We start from the raw sequence: 21,514 nt of genomic DNA on the forward strand, positions 1-21,514 counted from the left end.
CTGTAAGTATCATAGCCTTAAAATTAATGAAGTACGCACCTCAGCTCTTTCACAAGATCACAGGTGTGTTTAAGATAAAGTATTTATTTCATTCACTTTTGTATACCCCCCCAAAGAATGTTGTCTTCCACATAATAAACACTCAAAAATGTTAATTAAATTGGCTTGGTAGAAAGGACCAGAACCATAAGATCTACCTGATTCAGAAATCCTCTCTACACCTCTCCCACTGTGCAGCCTCTACATGTGAAATATCATTACTTCATGACATAGTTCATTTTTGTTGTTGGAAAATTAAAACTATTATAAAGTTCTTTCTAATTTTGAACTACAATATTCTCCATCTTGCTCTCAGCCTTTCCTGTTAAATTTAAATATTAACATTTTCTGTCTTCTACATGACAACCTTTTAAATATTAATATAATGCTCACCCTAGTCATTCTCTTCTCCTATTATATCTCACCCATCCCTCACTCCCGTATTCCGTTTTCCTAATATGACACCATTCTGGTCAGCCTCTTTTTAAATGTTGCTCTTTTTGTCAGTTTGCTTCTTACTGGGGAATTCAAAACTGACTGGGCAAAATGCTCTGTGAATGACCTGATCTGCCCAGTCCAGATGCAATGGAAATGACCTCCTCAGTGGGAGCATCATACTGCTGCAATACAGGCTACAACTTTAGCAGCCAGATCCTGTGTTTGGCTTATAGCGAGCTTCAGCAAGACACAACTATGCAGTGAGTGACTGCTATCTGCCAGGCACCACAAGCTCTTTCACACATGTTGTCTCTGTAAGTGTGCAATTGGTTCAAGCTCCCAAGTCATTGTCATGTGAATTACTGTCAAGAAAAGATCTATTCCCAACAAAAATAGTAATAGTATAATTACTATTCCAACAAAAATCTAAAATTTTTTCACTTATCCCAGTTAAATTTCATTATGATGACATTGTCTCATCCATTACCTCAGTTAAATTTCACTATGTTGGGTTTGCCTCATCCATTCAGCCTGTCGAGATCAATTTATATCTTGTTTCTGGTGGCAAAGATAGTACTTTTCCCAGCTTTAAGTCAACCACGTATTTGATAAGGACACCATTTAATTTTCAGCCAAGACACTGATAAAGAAACTGTTGAACTGAATGGAACAGAGCCAAGGAGAGAAGGTAGCTGTCTAGAGTTCCTTCTTCTGATTCATAATTAAAAGTCCCTAAAGCAGGGCTCTTCTTTGGCTTCAAATCCACCAAAATGTTCTGTCGTTCATTGTATGTTCTTTGTCATGGCTACAAGAGCATCATGAAATTTCATCTAGTGTCTTGGATTATGGTAGAAATCCCACAAAATATGAGATTGGCTTGATATGACTTAGTCTGAGTGCACTCTTGGTGCTATTTGCTTATTTACTTATTGGGTTTATTTATTTTCCTCTTACTAGAGGTTCCAAACTAATGCTTTGACAATACTTCATGAAATTTTGCAAAGTTAATAATTGCCTGACAACTCTGTGGATTTTGTACTTTTATCCATTTTTGAAAATTGGGTCATTTACTCATGTTTAATCTTATAAGATCTCCTCTATTCACTATCATTTCCTAGTGATTACCCAAAATGATTTGTTTCACAACCTTTCAAATGTAATTTATCTGTGCCTGAACTTGAGCACTCATTTAAAGAGGCTAAATGCTTTCATAATCTTTGCTTTTATTTTGTGCTTCAATTACCTCTTTATGATGCTGTCTTTCCTAATGTGAAGATAATTCTCCCAGTGGAGAGAAATGGAAGCAAACCACCATTTTATCACATTGAACAGTATATCATTTTCCCCAAACAGTGATTGTATGCATCTGCAATATTTATATTATATATTATATCACACATATTTTATGCACATTTAAAAGACAACTTTGTAGTGACCATATATATCATTAAGTAAGAAATATCAAATATTTCAGCCTCTTGGTCCTATTCTTCAAGATAATTGCTTCTCTTTTGTATTTATATTTGTCTATATGTTCTTCTCTTCATATTTTGCACATTTCATTTAAATAGGAACTCATTAGAAGAGAGCCCTAAGCAACCACACTGGTTTCCTTGGATACCATTCTCATCAGTATCATCTGTGATTGCATTATCAGATTTTCAATTTCTACTCTCCACTTTCTTTAAATTTGCTGGCCATGGAACCCCCAGGGGGGATATGATAGCTGTTGCTTCTTAAATTGTTTTTTGATATAATTTCTTAAAAACTTCAGTATGCTTTAGTAGCCTTTTCTTACTGCTAAAATGTCATGGATGCTTTCTCTAAAAGTTTCCATTATTTCTGATTCAGGGATAAATTCTTCTTTGCTGGTAAAAATGAAATCAGGAGTAGCAACCCCCTCATTGTTTTATTTTTGACCTGAGGAATGCGGTTTCAGCAAGACAGCATAATTTTCAGATGCTCTTTATTAGAAGAAAGGGCTTTCTAGTAAGTGTCTAGGTGTTTGAATTTCCTGTAAGTTGCCTCTTTTAACACCAATGTGATTTGTGTAATACAACATCTGTGTCATAATTACTTATCAGAAATGTGAATTCTGAACCTCGGCCAGACCTACAGTATCAGAAACTCTGGAGGTGGTTTTCAGCAATCTGTGTTTCAGTAAGCCCTTGAGGTAATTGTCCTGACACTAAAGTTTGAAAACAACTATTGTAAAGCATCTCCCATATCTTCTGGCTGGAAAGCAATGCAGAATATTATCCCTTAGCCACTTATGTTGGCTCAGATATTGCCTATTAACATTACAGATTTGTAAACAAACATACATCCTCTTACCAGACAGTAGAACGTTCCTTCATTTACTCTTTTTTCTATCTCCCTTTCTTTCTTCCTTCCTCCCTCCCTTCCTTCTTTTCTTTCATTCTTTTTTATTATTTATTCACATTTTTATGAGCAGCTAGGGAGATACGAAGGTGTTTTAAAATGTATTCAAAGAAGTGAAGCAATGCACATCTAGAAAGCAAAGTATAAGGTTCACTGAATCACAGAAGTCAAAAGAAAAGGGCTTTAGGAGATCAAGACTAAGATCTCTTCCACCTGGAAGGGGGCATGGGTGGGTAGCAAACCAGGAAAGGGGATAGAAATTAAAATAGAAGACTTCAGTCTTGATTGTTAATAATACTCAGTACAGACTTGGTCTCTTTTCCTCTTCTCCCATCTTTGGGCTGTTTACCAGTAGCTCCCAGGATTTGCAATGTGCTTTTTCTATACTTACTTGAATTTTTTGCTTTAGTGTCTTGTACAGAACCAGGTTCTTTTTGTTTTAGGAAGTTTTTCCTGGGCTTCTTTTGAAGGATTCTTAACCTTTTGATCTTGTTATTGGAGGTTTTAAGTCTTTTTCCTTTTGGGTTTGATTTTTGTGAATATTTTGTCTGGAATATTTCCTACAGATTTCTTTCCTGGGGCTTTTTCTTCAGCTTTCTCATCATCAAAATCATCATCATCATCAAGATCATCTTCATCATCAGATTCATGAGCAGCAAGTTTTGCTTTCTTCTAGTGGAACCTTGCTACCAGGGACAGAATGCTTTCTAGATATACTTAAGAGTTTCACATCCTCCTCCTCCTCATCTTTGGGCTCTGCGTCTTCCCCCACAGCTTCTAAGTGCTGTCCACTAATATTCATGGGCCCTGAACCACACTTAACTCTAGGATCACAGGTGGTGTTATTTCAAAGCCCCAAGTGAAACCGTTCACTGTGTGGGCATTTTCACAGTTGCCAGTGTTACTTTAATTGGACTTCCTTCCCTCTGCTTCAACAATGTGCAATTCATTCTCTGTACCACCCTTAAACTGACTGTTCTTAAAGACAATTGGTGCTCATTTTCATCATTACGCATCTTAAAGTAATAATATTTGTTGCCCTTTAGTTCACAACTGAAAAGATAGCTCTGGGGCCTGAGGGGGCTCATGTCCTTGTCCATCGAATCTTCCATAGGGTGGTGGCATGCACTTGGGTGGGAGAGAAGGCAGGCAGAGATACATACATGACTACTCTTCCTCAGACAGATGTGCAGGGTGGATTCACACCAGGGAAAATGGAATTGTGTCTTTTGACCAAGGAGTCTTCTATACCACAGACAGTTGTATCCTAATACATATTCTGATACCTGTAAGATAATTAATGAGAAAGATAGATAATTTCTAATGTTAAATTGCTGATGTTTTCAAAAGTATGTTACCCATCAGGTTCAGGGTCGTCTGACTCATTCCGGATTGTTTCCTCCTGAGATCTGTTGCTCTTGCTTGAACCATTACAAATCTTTTATGCCAGCTCTCTTGCCTCTCAGAGTCCCTTCACTCTGCTCTCTTTATCTATGAATCAGTCTAAAACACAGCTCTCATTATGTCATTTCCTCATTGGAAATTCTTGGTTGATTTTGAACTCCTCAAACTGGCAGTTAAGATACTCAATGATACCACTTAAGTTACCTTCTTCAGAATTTCATTTTATGGTGCCCTTCTTTATGATCCACACTGTATTTCAGTGGGGCTAAGCATTGTTCCTGAGATAGTCTTGGCCCCAGGCCTTTGTTCATGATCTGCCTTCCTCTGGACCTGCCATTTACCTGCATTTCCTATTGTAATCCTTACTTCACAGCCCTGGTTACCCCACCCTTATGAATTCCTTTATTTGTAACTTGTTTAGGTGCCATATCTTCTCTTTCTGGTGAACTGGAAGAGAACAAAAAATGTTGTACTTTATGTTTCTAATTACATACTACTTTGTAGATATATGGTTGGGAATTTACCATATATCTCTATTAAGAAGGGACTTCTGATGCATGCTTCTTCCTTAACAATATTTGTGTAATTGAAGTAAATAACACACTACAACAATTCATTATTTCTTTTATGCATTTTTCTTTCCTTTATTCCTCTTCTAACATTTTCTCAAATTAAATAGTTAATTACAAAATGTCTAAACAAGAAATGTAGACTTTTGCTTCCAAATTATTTATACTTAGTGATCCAACACACTAATGTATTACCTGTTTGATGACTCTTGTATATAATTTTTATAATTTTGAAGTTAATTTGTTACTTTTGAATAATTTATCTCTAAATGGAAACAGGTGGAAAATATTAATTTAAAAACTTGGTGTTAAAAAGTGAAAGAAACATGTGTATGAGTGTATGCATGTGAGAAAAATGTGGTGGGGAGAGAAGGGAGGAAGGGAGGGAGAGAAAGAAGAAAAAGAGGAAGAGTTCATGAAGAATGAGTTGGCCATGGAGGCCTTCAGTCTTTCTTTTTCTTCTGGTTAGTGATATCACTATCACACACTCAATTTAAGTGAAAATGTAAGCTGTTGAATATAAGAAAATTATTTTATTCCACACTTACAGGTGGTAGTCATATTATAAAACTTATAAATTATAAAAAAATATTTTAAAAAGGTAGCATACATTTGGATACTATATTGTAGAGTTGAGAGGTCTTATGAATAAAAAAAGCAAGCGATAAGAAAGCCAACTTCATGAAAGTAGTCAAAAAGGCTTAGCAATTAACTTTAGAATGAAGTATTTTTCCTTTCTTACTGTGATCAACTCATATTTAAATCTTTAAATGGAAAATTACTTGTATTTAACCTTTTATGATTCCGAGAGCCATTTAATTGTAATTATAGCTAATGCAATTAAAGATGGATTATAACTACTGACTTAATAGGTCATGAAACAGAGTTTAATTAGTAGAGTCCTATTTATTTTGAAAAAATTTAAAAAATGCTCTTCTTAAAATATGAGAAAACTCTTTAAAAGATTAAACTTAAAATTGTGGAGGTTGCATTGTTTTAAAATTAAATTTTTTAAAAAAATTCAGGAAAGAGTGGTATCGCATGAAATTCAGAGAAATTTTTGAGTTCATGTTTTTATATTTATTGAATTTAAATTATTTAATATAAATTTTTCTCTTTCCCTAGACAAATTAAAATTGTTAATATATACACTGAAATACTAATAAAAAGTGGTAATAATAATAGTATTAATGGCCCTGGCTGGTGTGGCTCAGTGGATTGAGTGCCAGCCTGTGAACCAAAGGTTCACCAATTTAATTCCCAGTCATTTGATGCAAGCCTGGGTTGCAGAACAGGCCCCTAGTAGAGGGCACGTGAAAGGCAACCACACATTGATACTTCTCTCCCTATATCTCTCCCTCCCTTTTCCTCTGTCTAAAAATAAATAAATAAAATATTTAAAAATTAGTATTAATGAATGAAATAAGTATTGCTTTTTAAGATTACACATTACAATGCAATACAATCTAAGTCACCTATAAATATTTTGTATCTGTTGCACATTTAGAGAAAACCATGCAGTTTCCAATTGACCTCTGTTAACATCAGATGTAATATTTTAATGTTAGTGTAGTTTTTTTAAGAGCTATAAAAACAAATATAAATAAAGGAGATCTTTCTCCTAAAAAAATGAATGACTATGGGTATGGTAAATAATTACACAACTAAAATTAAAAGTCTACTTTAATTTGTGCATAACATAGGTTATACAGTCTTTCCCACTATACCTACAAGCATATTAAAAAGATTTACATTCCCACAAATGAGCACATTAAGATCAAGTCCTCAGGCTGAGCAATTCTGGAGCAATATAGATAAAATTATTTTTTTAAGATATTTTTATTTATTTTTTAGAGAGGGGAAGGGAGGAAGAAAGAGAGGGAGTTAAACATGGCTGTGCAAGAGAAATATCCATTGGTTGCCTCTCTCATGCCCCCAACTGGGCACCAGGCCCGCAACCCAAGCTTGTGCCTTGACCAGAATTGAACCAACGAACTTTCAGTCTGCAGGATGATGCCCAACCCACTGAACTACACCAGTCAGGGCTTTAGACAAAGTCTTAATTATAAATATCACATTTCCTTAATTCTATGCTACAACATTTTCATATTTTAGCAATTTTAAAACCATGATGCCTTTTAAAACTGAAATGTAAGAACAAATGTGAGGTCTTCAGTGTGAGTCTTCATGGGGGATTTTACAAAGTGACAAGAGCTAAAATATTAAAATATTTTCTTCTAAAAGTGTCCTTTTTCCTTGGATAACCCAAGAACTACCTACTGCATGGCCAAAAGGATACTACTATTATCTTAGGATAATATTATTTCTTTCCATATTTTTTAATATTCTGGTAAAAAGTATCAGGGTATTTCATTTTCTTCTCTTACAAATTATCCACTGGGCTATATTTTCATGACTAGAGGTACCATAGTAAGAGAATTGGTATTCAAAAAAAAAAAATAAACACAACAAACAATCAATCTGGAATGTACTATTAGGGAACTATCAAGGTGCCAATTTTAAGGCCTGCATGAGGATCCCAGGACTCCTCGTGGTTTATTCAGCCTCGGCCCACAGGTATATAGCAATATAAACTGGCACCAGAGCTAAAATACCTAATTTAGGAGCCCCAGGCCAGAACAGGTTAAGATTACTCTGTGCTCAACACACACATATGGGGCACCCAGGAATGTCCCAGAGGAAATCTGTGGCTATTGAAACATATATTATGGCAATACATATCATATTCAGATTCACAAATAACCCAGCATGCATCATCTGATGCACGCTGGAGAGTTCCGCTACCTCCGGGGAGAAGTCCAAATGTGCTACTGCAGCCTTGGAATAGAAATGCGTTTTCTGTGAGCAACAGCCTCCTATGACAAAATTGCTTTCTCCTTTAGCATCTGGAAGCTGCTGAGCAACCCATAATCAAGGTTTTCTTAATGTTTTAAATAGGCCTATTATCAGAGTTGCATCTCTCCGAAAGCTTCAGACTTCATTACACTATTAGAAAAAAATTAGCATGTTATACCTGATAAGCTTCTGGCATATTCAAAATCTTGCAGCCTTACTAATGCTGACTACCCAGCACTTTCTGCTTTATTAAAAGTGAGTTGCACAGAATTAAAATATATGCTGTTTGTCTACTTTATCCCTGAGATAAGGCAGCAACAGTTTAACTTGTTTAGAAGTTAATTTTCTATCTACAAATTCAAGTATTTTTGGTATATCCTTTCTCTTATCAGAATATTATCTGATTGGACACAAATTTATAAATAAAAACCAATTTGGGCATGTTTAGGGTAATAGGTGGTATTAAAAGTAAATCTGAAAATTAAAGTGATTTATTAGAATATTTTTTAGTAATCTAAATTAAAACTAAGAATATTATATTATGCTAATGCTGGTTGCTACTTCATATGTTAGTTCTTAAGTATTTCTTGAATTGAGTGGTTTAGAAAAATGAAAAATATATGTATAGACATTGAATAAAAATAGTATTTTTAGCTTTTTGAAAATAGGCTTATATAAATTGGCAAATTACAGAAATCATCTGCGACAGATTCAGTTTATTGGGACTTTAATTAATGTGAAAGGCTAAACTTATATAAAAGACTGAAAGTCGCAATGATCTGAAATTTAAGGTCGCAGTGCCAGGTCCAGTTTGGAAATGCAAATCACATCACCATTCCACTATTCCTCACTGTAGAATCATGTAACTTTGCGCTGAGAAATACTACGCAACAGCCCAGACCTATGTGTCTCAAAACTTTAAATTAGTGGGTAGCCCTAGAGTATGTACTCATGACATCATTGTTAAAGTGTAAGTTCTGTTGGGTCTTTTGTTGTAGTTTTAGGATTTTTGTTAAGCTCAGGCTCACTCTTAGGAGGAAGAGTAACATACAAATATAAAGAGAGTGTTACTAAAAATGCCCCAAATACCTTGAATTGGTCTATTTAGGACTTAAATTTAAAAGGTTTGGCTTTTTGATTCATGTAAAGCTAATGAAAATTACAAAATTTTAGTGTTGCTCCATTTTTGACTTTAGACACAGTCAACTCTGCTCTTATCTTGCCTTAGCACAGTGTTTCAACATTTGCCCCAAATAGTCGTTCCATGCCAGCAAGTCATTGGCTTCTCCAAAATAAATACAGGGACTTCTAATCTAGTTTGAACAAACAAAAAACTGCATTGTTGTCTTCCCAAATGTTCCCCAGATGAGTAATTTTTAGATTTTGGATTTAGGAAAGAAAGGGATAGGAGAAAAGGCGAAGAGGCAACACTTACAGACAGAAGGAAAAATATTCTAACAATATCGAGAATTCACACAGATAATAGCTGTGAATTAGGTAGCTTGTGACATTTAATGAACCCTCTATAATGTGCTGTACTGTTAGTCAATATGTGGCTTTCTGTAAGCATTTACAAAATTATACCTTGGTGAATGACTAGGTCTGGTAACGTTTTCTCTCTCATTGCTGTTAGAGAATCATTTGCAAATGGTCCAATGCTGTCCAGGTGCCATCAGTGCACCTGATTCTCCAGAGACACGGAGGGAGGAGCTGTCAGAAGCTTGGTGGAGGGATGTCCTGTGGCGCTGATAATCTTTCATGGTCTTAGCATTCCAGCTGTCAGAGTGAGAATGCTTCGCTATTCAACATGTAACTAAATACAGTGGTGCTAAGTTATTTAATAAAACAACAAAATTCAAAAACCCAAAACAAGAATTATCCCTAAATTTATACAAATAAATAAATAGGTACAATAGGAAAATGAATGAATGAATTGCCTAATGTGGAACGAAGGGGCATTCTTTTAAAGCAACCAAAGCAAGTGTTTCTTTGAAGTCAGGAGGTAAGAAGACAGGAGTCTACTCAAGCTGGGTTTCAGGGTTGTGGAGAAGTTACCAAGCTTCTCTCAGCCTGTGTCCTACTGTGACAATGAGGAGAAGGCACCAAGGTCCTGAGTATAAAATACCAAGTCATTTAGTGAGTATGAGCTATTTTCTCTTCATACTACTAGCGACTGTGTCTTTTCCTTTATCTCAAGAATAATTAGCATGGCATTATGTAGAGTACATCTAGCTGTGCCATGAAACCCAAACTATGCAGCCTTCAGTCTGGGCCTGGCAGTTTTAGCCACCACCTTTTATTGTTCTCATACAAATCCTGGTGCTTTTTTCCTGAAATATATCAGACAGTATTTTCACACCAGTAAGTGAATGTGTTTGAGATACCTGAATAATTTATAGGACTTTTTGTTACCCAATCTGTCATATAGACTTGGCAAATGTATTCACAATTGGGAACATTTCCATAGAAAAGGAATGGTTAAGTTATTCAGGTTCTACTTTTTTCCCATCACCTACTTAATTAGCACAACACATTAAGGACTTATTTTATGTATAAACTAATATTCAACTCAATATAAGGAATGAACATAAAGATTCTTTCAGAAAAATGTTTACAAATAACTTTACCTTTCCTTGGTTGGAGGGAGGGAGAATATTGCTTCTTTTTCAGATATCTGAATATTGGACTGAATCTTTTCCATTTCCATCTGGATTTTGGTAGATATGCCCATGTTTATTGGTACTTTTTAAACAAAACTGTAATTAAATTAACTTTCTATAGATATTTCTGTTTTTCTCTGAACTGAAATGAAATTGTTAGCATACTTTAAATTTAAGGGTATTCTTGGCGACTTTAAAAATTAGTCCTGTAAGAAGGTGTCTGTTAGCAACTTGATACAATATAAAATAGATTACAATATAAGAACATTTATGTTTCTATAGTAATTGTTTCCAAAATTATGAAGTGTATTTTTCTATTACAGCTGTCGAGAATATATTTTTTAATTCATAGATGTATTTTCCTTGTTATATATTAGTTTGAGAATGTTTTTATATATTTTACTTAGTTGCCTATCTCCTCTCTACCACCTATATTTTAATATCTGACTTTTAGTTTAAAATAACATTCAGTTAGACTGAAAACAAGGAGGGAAATTTTTCAAACCTTCAAGACATTGATTTATAAACGTTTATCCTTCCAAATGAGAAAACTTTAAAAAAAGAATAGTTCTGTGCTATACAATTTCATTCAAGTGGTGGTGTTTGTGATAAGGAAGGATAATGGGTCCTTCATCATATGCTTTCCCAGTTAATTAATGTCTGTTTTATAAGAAGTTAGCTACAACAGCTTTTCAGAGGATATAATTCCAATATCCTAGCCAGTGAGAAGAGTTAATTCATGACATATAAGTAAGAAATATTAATAAAAATAAAAACAGTGCTATTTGCGAGAAGCAAAACAGGTCTAGAGTGGTTAATATCTAGTTTTTCAAATGGTTGTGCTTGTTGGACAATGAGGGCGGATAATGAGAAATAAGAAGGCGCCCATGACTCCTAACAAAGTTTGACATACTGGAAGAATATATCTGTGTTTCTTCTTAGTTTTAGGATCAATATGACTATTCTGTCCTTACATGTTTAAATTCCATTTGCCGGGCGTCAGCCAAGAAACCCATTTTCTAACTGATTATCTGTGTCATCTGAAAATTTGTATGTGTTCAACCTGCTTCTCTGTGGTTGGCTGAACAAATCTGAAATACTTGCTGATCTTACCCATCCGAAAGATCCTGACAGTTTCACAACTGTGTAGGGGATCCAGAAATTATTCTCAAAAGTCTTAATTTGATTGACCCAGAGAAGGTGCAAAGCATCTAGATCCACAGAAGAAAGTGTGGCATTCATCACTTCAGCCGGCCCTCTGTCGGATGACCCACAAAGCCTCATCAGAAGGTCTCCAGTAGGGATAAGCTTGACTGCATTCTTGGGTTAAGGAAGGGTGATGCAGTTTATAACTGCTGAGACAGGGGAGATGAGAGAAAGATGGATAAATCAGTTCCAATGAAGCCATAAAAAGAAAAGAGTGTGGTACTCGCCCCTGTGGTCCTATACCCCACACCCCTCCAATTTGCAGGCTAGACATTCATTTTCATAGTGATTGAATCCACGCATGTTTATCTTCCAGTGGTGGAAGTCAGGTGATTAAATTCAAATGCTGCTGGTGAGATTTATAACCCAGCAGCAGTGTAGGCTCAGAGTGCTTCAGTTAGGAAAGAGTGGAAGGTGCATTTAGAGGAGCGGCTGATGTGTTGTTGGCAGGCAGAGTACCGCTGAAGTAACAATTTGCAGTAGTTTTACACCCCTGTCAGTGCCAGTTGGCAAACTAATGGAGATGATGGAATAAAAGAACAAAATGTCACAACAGAAAGGAATGACTTGAAAATTCAAACATTTTCTTATTTCTCATCATCCTTCTGAATCAAAATTAAATCAGTCTACAAATGAACCAACTTGGTATGGAATAAAAGGCAGCTATCTGCACAATTTGTTTCCAAATAGGAAAATCGATTAACATTCTTTTGACCATTAGCTTGTTCAAAACATCATCATGTTTTGTAATAACTCAGAGAACTAGTTTATAAACAGGAATATTGATTTTAAGAGAATAAGTTTTAGTTGAGAATAGCAATTGATACAGACGTTGAAACCTTACATTAAGGATTCCCTTGTAGTGGTGTAGTAGAAAATCAGTACCGAGGTAGCAAGGTCAATTTTAAACTATTATTTTCTAATAACAGGTATAATACATCTCCCAGTTGTGCTCCATATACTGATCATGCGCTTCACTATGTAATCTTTGCCTTTCATTACAGACTGCACTAAAAAAACCAACTCTGTGCACACATGATAACTCATGTTTTTAAACTTCAGAGATTTAATAAGTGTTGTTGATATCCCATGATTCACTCAATTTTAATTTTTTTAAACCCTGAGAAACAGCCTCAATTTTTGACTTGGAAAAACACTGTAAGTTTATCAAAACAAATAGGAAAAAATCAAATTAACACATCACATCAGAAGTTCAGCACAAGATAAATAAATGTGAAATTTACATGCTGCCAGATGTCACAAATATCACCTTAGTAAATACACTAAAGAACAAATCTTCAGAGGAGCTACAAGACACCAGCCATAGCACATCAAGAATGAGCTACAAGTAACTTGCCAAAGGTTGAAACGTAATATAATTTTACAGTGCAGCTATGTGGTGGCTTACTCATTTTTCTCCCATTTGGTATAAAAGAGAAGTTGTTTCAACATTCACATGGAATAATAGATGAATAGCTTTATCTGATACATGGCTGCTATAAAACTCAGAGTCCAATTTGTGTATCTTGTTATTGCATATGCATCTTAAAATAATATACGGTACATTGCTTAATTTCATCTCTGGATTCCGGTCTGATTGTTATGCCTTCATTTTACGTTTTTGCCATTCTGCTATGTTTTTCCTGTATTTGTAAATGCTTGAATCACATTGAATAAGACAAGTATAAAGTTTTATCAACCTATTGCTATCTGATAGTATTATTTTAAAAGGCATAGGAATTAAAGTATAGTTTCATTTCAATGCAGTGTTTATATGCATATTCATTCTGTGAAGGTTATCTAAATTAGTCTTTGGACCAAGCAGCTGCATATAGTTAATTTCATAAATACAGTTGATTTCATTGCCTATTGAGCACTACAGAAGCCATACATTACAGATGCACACAGTTAATTTCATAAATACAGTTGATTTCATTGCCTATTGAGCACTACTAAAGCCCTACATTGCAGCACCATGAACTGGATTTTAAAAGACCATAAAAATCAGTCTTTGGCAGGCTTAAGCCACTCAAAAAGGAGAAATGACTACCCCATTCTTAAGAAAATACACAGAACTTACCATCTGACTTTTTTCCTGGAACCTTAAAATAAAGCTCCTACATTGGCAGAGTCTAAATTCCTCTGACATCAGTTTTTGCAGCATGGAGGTTAGCTATTATACACCAAAATATTTCTCTTGTATATTTCCTGTTGGAATGAGTCCTGTTACTAAGTCCTTTTTTTAGCACTAAGGAAATCAAATTCTGTTTTTGCTTTTTCACTGGAGAATACAGGGGTGTGCATGGAGTGGGGCCAGATTTTATTATGGCTGCCTGGTGCATATTTTGTAGAGAAGAGAGCTGTTGCCACTTCCCTCTCCTTACCCAGCATTTCCACACAATTTGCATATTTACCTGTTGAATGCTTTTAAAAATTTTGTCATCATCACTGCTGATTGTAGGTTCTCAGCATTTCTCTCCTGAACAAGTTCCTCTCAACAGCTGTCCCCTATCCTCATTCTTTTTTATATGGAGTCCATACTCCTCATACCTACAGCTTTATCTTTGAAAGTCCAAAATTGGACTGTGTTACTTCTCTGCTTAAAATGTTAATAATATTGAATTGACTGCCAGAAGAAGGAAGAGGGTTAAAACCCTTAGAGATGGGGAGCATGCTGCTATTCATGCGTGGTCTTCCACCCAGCAGCAGCACCACCAATCTTGGTAGTGATGCAGAACGGAGGCCCTACCAGCTCAATCGTAAGGAAGTTTCATGTTGTCCAACAGATTGTCCAGGTAATCTGTTTACACATCAAAGCTTGTAAAGCCCTGGTTCCAAAGGCTACCTCATTCTACCCTTTTATCTCCAGCCCTCCTTCCCCTGCTCCTGCCAACTTTGCTTTCACTGATTCTCATTCTCTGGACACAGGATGAGCTTTCCATGCCTCCAGCCCTGTGTATACAAAGTGACCTCTTTATCCAGAATTTTCTTTTCTGAGATCTTGACCTAAGAAACTGCTACAGGTGCTTTATGATCAAGACCAAGTATCTTCTTATCTGGCATTTCTTTTCAAATTATGGCATTTGATAAATCACAGTTAGCTGTTTTTATCATCTTTGTTCCTATAGCACATTCACATATTTATTTTTAGAACTTACTATATTATGTTGGAATTACCTGTTGACTAGATTTTTCCTTCACTAGACTGTGGTTAGTTCTCTGATACTTAGAAGAATTCAAATAACATGTAGGATCTTGAGAAATTCTTCCTCAAGAAAGCCATGAGTGAATGAATGGACACTATAAGGCCTCTCCACATCTTCTCAAGGAAAATAAAAAACAATAAATGTTACTGTGAGACAATTTAAACAATTGTGTTTGGTGTCCCTTAGAATAGGGATCCAAAAGCTACAACACCAGGGTTAAGCTGATCCCTCAGCACTGTGATTTCAGCCAAGTTGGCCTTAGAAATTAGCCTTTACTACAAAGTTACTAACATTGCTTAATAAAAAAGTAAACAGCATCCATATATGAAACTTACTCTACTGTAATTCTGAGAACAACTGATGTTTGAATCACATGTAATGTCAAGCTGCTTTAGGCACCCCTGATAAAGTTAAAGCAGGAAATAAGGTCTGCATTCTCACACAAATCTGCAAAAGATATATTCTTCTGAGTCCAAACTACAGTCCCACAGCACTTTTCAGGCCTTCATGCGAATGCAAAGGAAATTTGCATACTTCAAAATTCATTCACTGTGCATTTGAAGAGCTTCCACCTAACCTTCAATTGGAAGTCATTAATCTACAATTTAAAGACAAGCTAAACAGAAATATCAAAATGATTAAGTAGAATTATAAATTACTTTTAAGCAATAAATATACTCAATTAAAATCATGTGCTCATACATTTATATCAGTATTTGGCATTACCTACCTTGATGAAAAGACATATTCAAAGAAGTAATATATAAAACCATATTGTAGCAGAATATTTGCAATTAATTTTGGTGATAGAAAACATTAACTTTGGGCCTCAGTTAGACAAATATTATCCCCTCCCAAAAAAAGAATTACATTTTTTCCACTAGTAGATCTGTATTACACAAAACTGTATTCAATTTTTACTGTTTTCAATTTCATCAATAAAATAATTGTAGAAATGTAGATACTCTCTTGTCATGTAAGTACCTACACATTGTCTTTGATTTTGCCTCTTGGCGCAAGATCCCAAAACATTTAGTCTGGCACCATACAGAAAAAGTTTGCTGACTTCTGCTCTACAACCAGACACAGAGATTAAACATTCAGAAAACGGCTAGCCTATTTTACAAATCAGGGCATAAAGTGTAGACGTTTTCACCAGTTTAGAAAATTTATTGTCACAGAGCATGTTTATATATTTCCTAAATAATCTTGGCAAAATACATAAAATAAAAATCTGTATATTTTTAAATATATATTTTAATTATTTTCTGGGAATTTTCATCAAGGCTAAGGGTTATAAAAACTGTAGGTGAAGCAAAAAATGGAAATCAAGAATTACATCTGAACAACTCAGGTCTAGATCAGATTTACTTTGTAAACGTTTTAAATCCACTGTATACAGAAACCTACTTTTCAGGGAATTTATCTCTTTTAAGCAGTAAATTGTTAGAAGTTTTTAAAAGCTGAAAAGAGCCTTCACCTTTAGTTGAGCTGAATAAACTCTTAGTTCCTGAGACCAGCTACATAATTATACTCAGCAAGTATCCCTTCACTGTTCACCATGCGGGTCTCATCACACAGAGGCATTTCTGAACACGTGGTGAGGGCTCTACAGAATTGGAGAAAGAGGAAAGGTGTTTTGTTTTACTTTGACTTACATATATTTCTTAAAGACAAAGCATTTTTCTGTGTTGAAACATCAATTCTCTTAGAGCTATTATAGTGGAGTAGTTATGCCTTTCCTGAAGTTGTGGCTACAAAGCGGTGGCCTGCTAGAAACAGTCATCAAAGGATGTGTTCAAAAACTGGCAGTCACTCTAGGACACCCTTTGAAGAGGATAGAAGGCATCTTTTGGCATGTACATCTGTTATGACAGGATCTTTATTCTAAAATTCTTGATACAAAACCTTCCATTTTGATGAGAACATCTTTGAGTTGACAAAGTTGAGGCTGAAAATGTTCAGAATTTTTAAGGTGTTGATCACAAAGAATAAAACCAAACTATTCTCAAGTAGATTCATTTTATTCCAATTCTGTATTTTGACAATAGAAATTAAGAAACTTACATTTACTTAAACACTTTTAACTGAGTATTTTTCCCTTTTTAATACTGTTTATATCTCTGGCTTTCTTTACATTAATTCCATATTCCTTCATTTCAAGAATTTTCACTTCTGCTTAGTAGTTAACCTATTACCAGTAATTTAAATTTTCTTTTGGCATGTTTATATAAGTATATACCAATTTGATATTAAATAATTTTAAGTTTACTTACCATCATAGGTCTCAGAAATAAATTTTAAATAACTATAGAAATAAAATATTATCGTTTGAATTACTATTGAGGCATAGACATTTGATCTCTTGCTTAAAAGGCTTACAAGTTTTTATCAGCAATTGTAAGTAATATGCTATACTGAGATTTAGCATGTTTAAGAAACTCGATCAAATGAGAATTAATTCCTTCATTTCTTACATCATGGTACTAGCAATAGACTTGATCTATATTGAAAGATTTCTAAGAAATTAGTCTCACAGATTCAGGCTCTCTCCCAGGTAATACCTTTATTGGATGTAATTAGTCACATTTTTAATAAAATCACTTAGCTATTTTGTCAGTCTATGCAGATTGTTAATATCAACAACCAAAAGTATAAAATTATTTTCTTTATGGTTGTAACCAATGACTAATATCAACATATAATATTCTATTAGTAAATGTAGTAACTGTGTTATACAGGGTGCAACAAAAGTTGGTTTCTAGTTGTTCTTATGGATAAAATACAATAATAAATAATAATATAATAATAAACTGTGTTTTGCATACTCACAACTGTAAGCCTACTTTTGTCCCACCCCGTGTATTCATTGAATTTATTGATTCATTTATCTTCATTTTGCTTACTGAATAGCATTCAGAATTCAATTAGGCAAGTCTTGCAATTTACTATATTAACTATGCTTATTAAATTAGCTAATGTATATCATTATATTTTTAATTTTTATTTTCTTTATTTCAAATATATTTTGAAGATTCAAGATTAAATATGATACTGACAAAGTACAATTAACTTCTACAAAAACAAGTAGTATTTCATGGATTTCATTTTCACATAGCAATATAACTCTTTTGAATTAGGACTATATTCATGTTCTCCACATTCTAAACTGTTTGTTTGATATTAGTTTCAGAGATTTTTTTAAATGAAGAATATACCAAACTTAGTACTGGTTAAGGTCTATCTCTCTCTCTCTTTCTCACACACACACACACACACACACACACTTTTCAGCCTTGATTCAATATTGTTTTCAGGGAGAAAAGTAATTCTAAGTAGAAACTCTATATCACTTTCAGTTGTAGAGAGATTAAGACCCAAGCTTTGAAGTTGCTTGGACAGATCAAAGTTCACATTCCTGCTCTACTGCTTGTCGGCGATGTGCCCGTCTCCAAACTTCAATTGCTGTAGTGTATTATGTAGATGAAATGGAGATAATAATTACGTGTACCTCATGAGGAAGTTGTAGAACAATGAAGTGAAGTGCCTGGAGTGTATACTAACTACTACTCAGCAACTCCTAGCTACTATTAACATCACCTACATTTGAGCAAAGGCATATATTAAAATCACTATTTTAGAGCTGGTATTATTTTTATAAGTGTATTATATTCTCAGAGATTAAATGTTTGGTTTTTATTTATTTTTCTTTTTTAAATCATTTTTTATTTTTTAATTACAATTAGCATACATTATTATAGTAGTTTTAGGTCTACACCCAAGTGGTTAGGTATTGTATAACTTACTAAGTGACCGCCCAGATAAATCTTGTACCCACCTGACACCATACATAGTTATTAAAATATTGACTATATTCCCTATGCTGCATTTTACATCTCCATGACTATTTTGTAACAACCAATTTGTACTTCTTAATCTTTTCACTTTTTTTCATTTATCCCTCAACCACCCTGCCATCTGGCAACTTTCAAAATGTTCTCTTTATCTATGGGTCTTTTTCTATTCTACTTATCCATTTATTTTGCTTTTAGGTTAAATTATTGATAGATCTGTATTTATTAACATTTATTTTTTCATATTTTTGCTCTTTTTCTTCTTCTTCTTAAAGGTCCTTTGACATTTCATGTAATACTGGTTTGTTGGTGATGAACTTTTTTAGCCTTTTCTTTTCTGGACAGCCCTTTTCTGTCCTTCCAGTCTAAATGATAGTTTCTGTTGTAGGTCTGTGCTTTTTATCACTTTGAATATTTCCTGCTAGTCCTTTCTGTCCTGCAAAATTTCTGTTGTTTGGGATTCTCTGTGCTTCCTAGGTTTGCATGTCTATTTCTTTCACCAAATTAGGGAAGTTTTCTTTCATTATTTTTTCAAAAAGATTTCAAATTTCTGGCTCTTTCTCTTCTCTTGGCACCCCCAGGATGCAAATGTTGGCATACTTAAAGTTGTTCTAGAGGCTCCTTTTACTATCCTTATCTTTTGGATTCTTTTTTCCTTTTGCTGTTCTGATCGAGAGCTTTCTGTTGCCTTCACTTCCAAATCTTTAACTTCATCACCTGCTTCATCTACTCCACTGTTGATTCCCTGTATTGTATTCCTCATCAAAGCCAGTACCATCATTTCTGACTCGTCCTTTTTTATGCTGTTGGGGTTCTCACTAAGTCCACTGGGCATCCTTATAATCAGTGTTTTGAACTCTGCAACTAGTAGATTGCATTCCTCCATTTTGTTGAGTTGTTTTTCTGCAATTTTGTTCTATTCTTTCATTTGGACATGTTTTGCTTGTCTCCTCATTTTGGCAGCTTCTCTGTGTTTGTTTCCACATGTTTTGTAGATCCACTATGTCTCCAAGGCTTGGTAGAGTGGCCTAGTGTAGTAGGTACTTTTATAGGGTTCAATGGCACAGGCTCCATAATCACCCCTAGCTGGGCACTCCAGGTGACCCTTGGTGTGGACTATATACTCCCTCCTGTTGTAACTGAGCCTTGATTGCTATTAGATGTCAATGGGAGGAATTTACCCCCAAGCCAGTCAGCTCTAAGGAATGGTTGTGACCAATGACCACCAACCTCAAACCACCATGGACAATCAGCTGGGTAAAGGCCCACCCCAAAGAGCAGGCCTTACTTCAGCAGGACTCTGATGCCCAATGAGTCTACTCCTTGAGTGTGATTTGTGAAAGTGATTGGGTGGTGATGCTTTGATGTTGTCTGTTGCTGTCCAGCAAGTGAACTGGCTCTGGGGCCTCCCAAGAGGTGTGGGCCAAGGTCAGCTGCTGCTTCTGTTTTGCTCAGGGCCACCTGGCATGAGCTACAAAGTGATCTGTAGATGGCTGCTACTAGTGCTGGGCTTGAAGGTGCCCAGGAGAGGTTGAGCTGTGAACCAAGGTGGCTGCTGCTAGTGCCGGGGCTGGAGCTACTTAGCAAGAGGTACAGGCATGCTGAGGCCAGATACTGCTTCTTTGAGAGATTGTAGAAAAATCTGAAACATAAGCCAACCTAGACCATTCATATGGAACATTCACTGGAAACAGTTTTGGTGGGCCTGAAATTTGGGTGGGGGAGGGCCTCAGAGAATCACCAAGGTGGGGAAAACAGTGTGAGTCATGTTGATGGACTCTCAGGTATGGCTTCTGCCATCTGGCTCTGTGAGGGGAAGGCTCATCAAAGGAACAATGGCCTCTGCCAGAACTTCTGTCTGAGAGAAAGCTGCCCTGATACCAGATAATTCAGTTTCTCTCTATATGTCCCTGTTGCCATTTTCTTTGGGTTCCTATCACATCTTGCCACATAAACAGCCTTCTATAGAATTACCAATGATATCTCAGTCATGAAATCCACTGGACAATTTTTAATTCTCAATTTGACTGCTTAGAAGAAGTTGAGTTTATTGATCTCTTAGTTTTTGAAAACCCCCTGTTTCTTCAGTATCCATAACTTGCCTGGCTTAATTTCTTGTCACAGCTCTGATAGCAACTGCTATGTCTCTCTCGCTGGTGCATCTTTCTCATTCAAGCATTAAGTATTAGCATTCCTCAATGAGTAGTCACAGATTCTATTCTCTCTCTTTCCTTTTCACCTCTGTTTCTTATTCTAATATTTTCCTTTAAGTGATATCATCCATACATATGAGTTTAACATGACTTATATGCTAATAGCCTTTTATGTCTCTAGTGCAGAATTCTCTGTGGTTTGAACTTGGAAATGTAGCCACCCACACTACAACATGGCCATTGGATAAAACACAAAAATGCTTTTAAAGCACCTACAACTTCATATGTCCAAAGCCAAATTAATTATCTTCCCATATAGTGTCATGTGCATATTGTACACATCACAATTTGGTTTTCCAGAGTTTCCTATTTCAGTTCTATTTTGCAAGCCAGAAACCTAGAAGCCACAATGGCATCTTTCCCTGCCTGAGACCTCCCACCATAGGCAGTCTGGCTCAGGTAGCAGGGCCTGGCACTGGCACTCAAAGTCTGCCTTGAAGCCATCCACCTCTTCCCTTCTTCCTCATCTGTAATAGAGATATTATTAAGAAAATGTCCATTAAGTTAAGAGCAATCCTCAAAAATCAACCATTTATTATTGGTTAGCAATTTAATATGCCCTGGAAGTGTTTAGAAATAAATGCCATGAGGATTAATGTACTAAAGAAAAATGCCTTGAAGAGATGGGAAATAAATCACAAGTGGCAACCAGCAGTGTGACATATAGCAGAAAAGGATTTTAAGAAT

The 21,514-nt window shown here is 35.3% G+C and overlaps 1 protein-coding gene and 1 pseudogene across 1 annotated transcript in view; one reads left to right on the forward strand and one right to left on the reverse strand.

The window, feature by feature from the left end:
• Window positions 1-21,514, forward strand: part of TMEFF2 (transmembrane protein with EGF like and two follistatin like domains 2) — a 231,058-nt gene that overhangs the window by 55,166 nt on the left and 154,378 nt on the right. The gene's annotated exons all lie outside the window — the stretch shown is intronic.
• Window positions 3,158-3,971, reverse strand: LOC123804291 (annotated as a pseudogene).

Source organism: Phyllostomus hastatus, unplaced genomic scaffold (assembly GCF_019186645.2).
Source record: "Phyllostomus hastatus isolate PE091 unplaced genomic scaffold, TTU_PhHast_1.1 phas_contig_1, whole genome shotgun sequence".
Classification (NCBI taxonomy): Eukaryota; Metazoa; Chordata; class Mammalia; order Chiroptera; family Phyllostomidae; genus Phyllostomus; species Phyllostomus hastatus.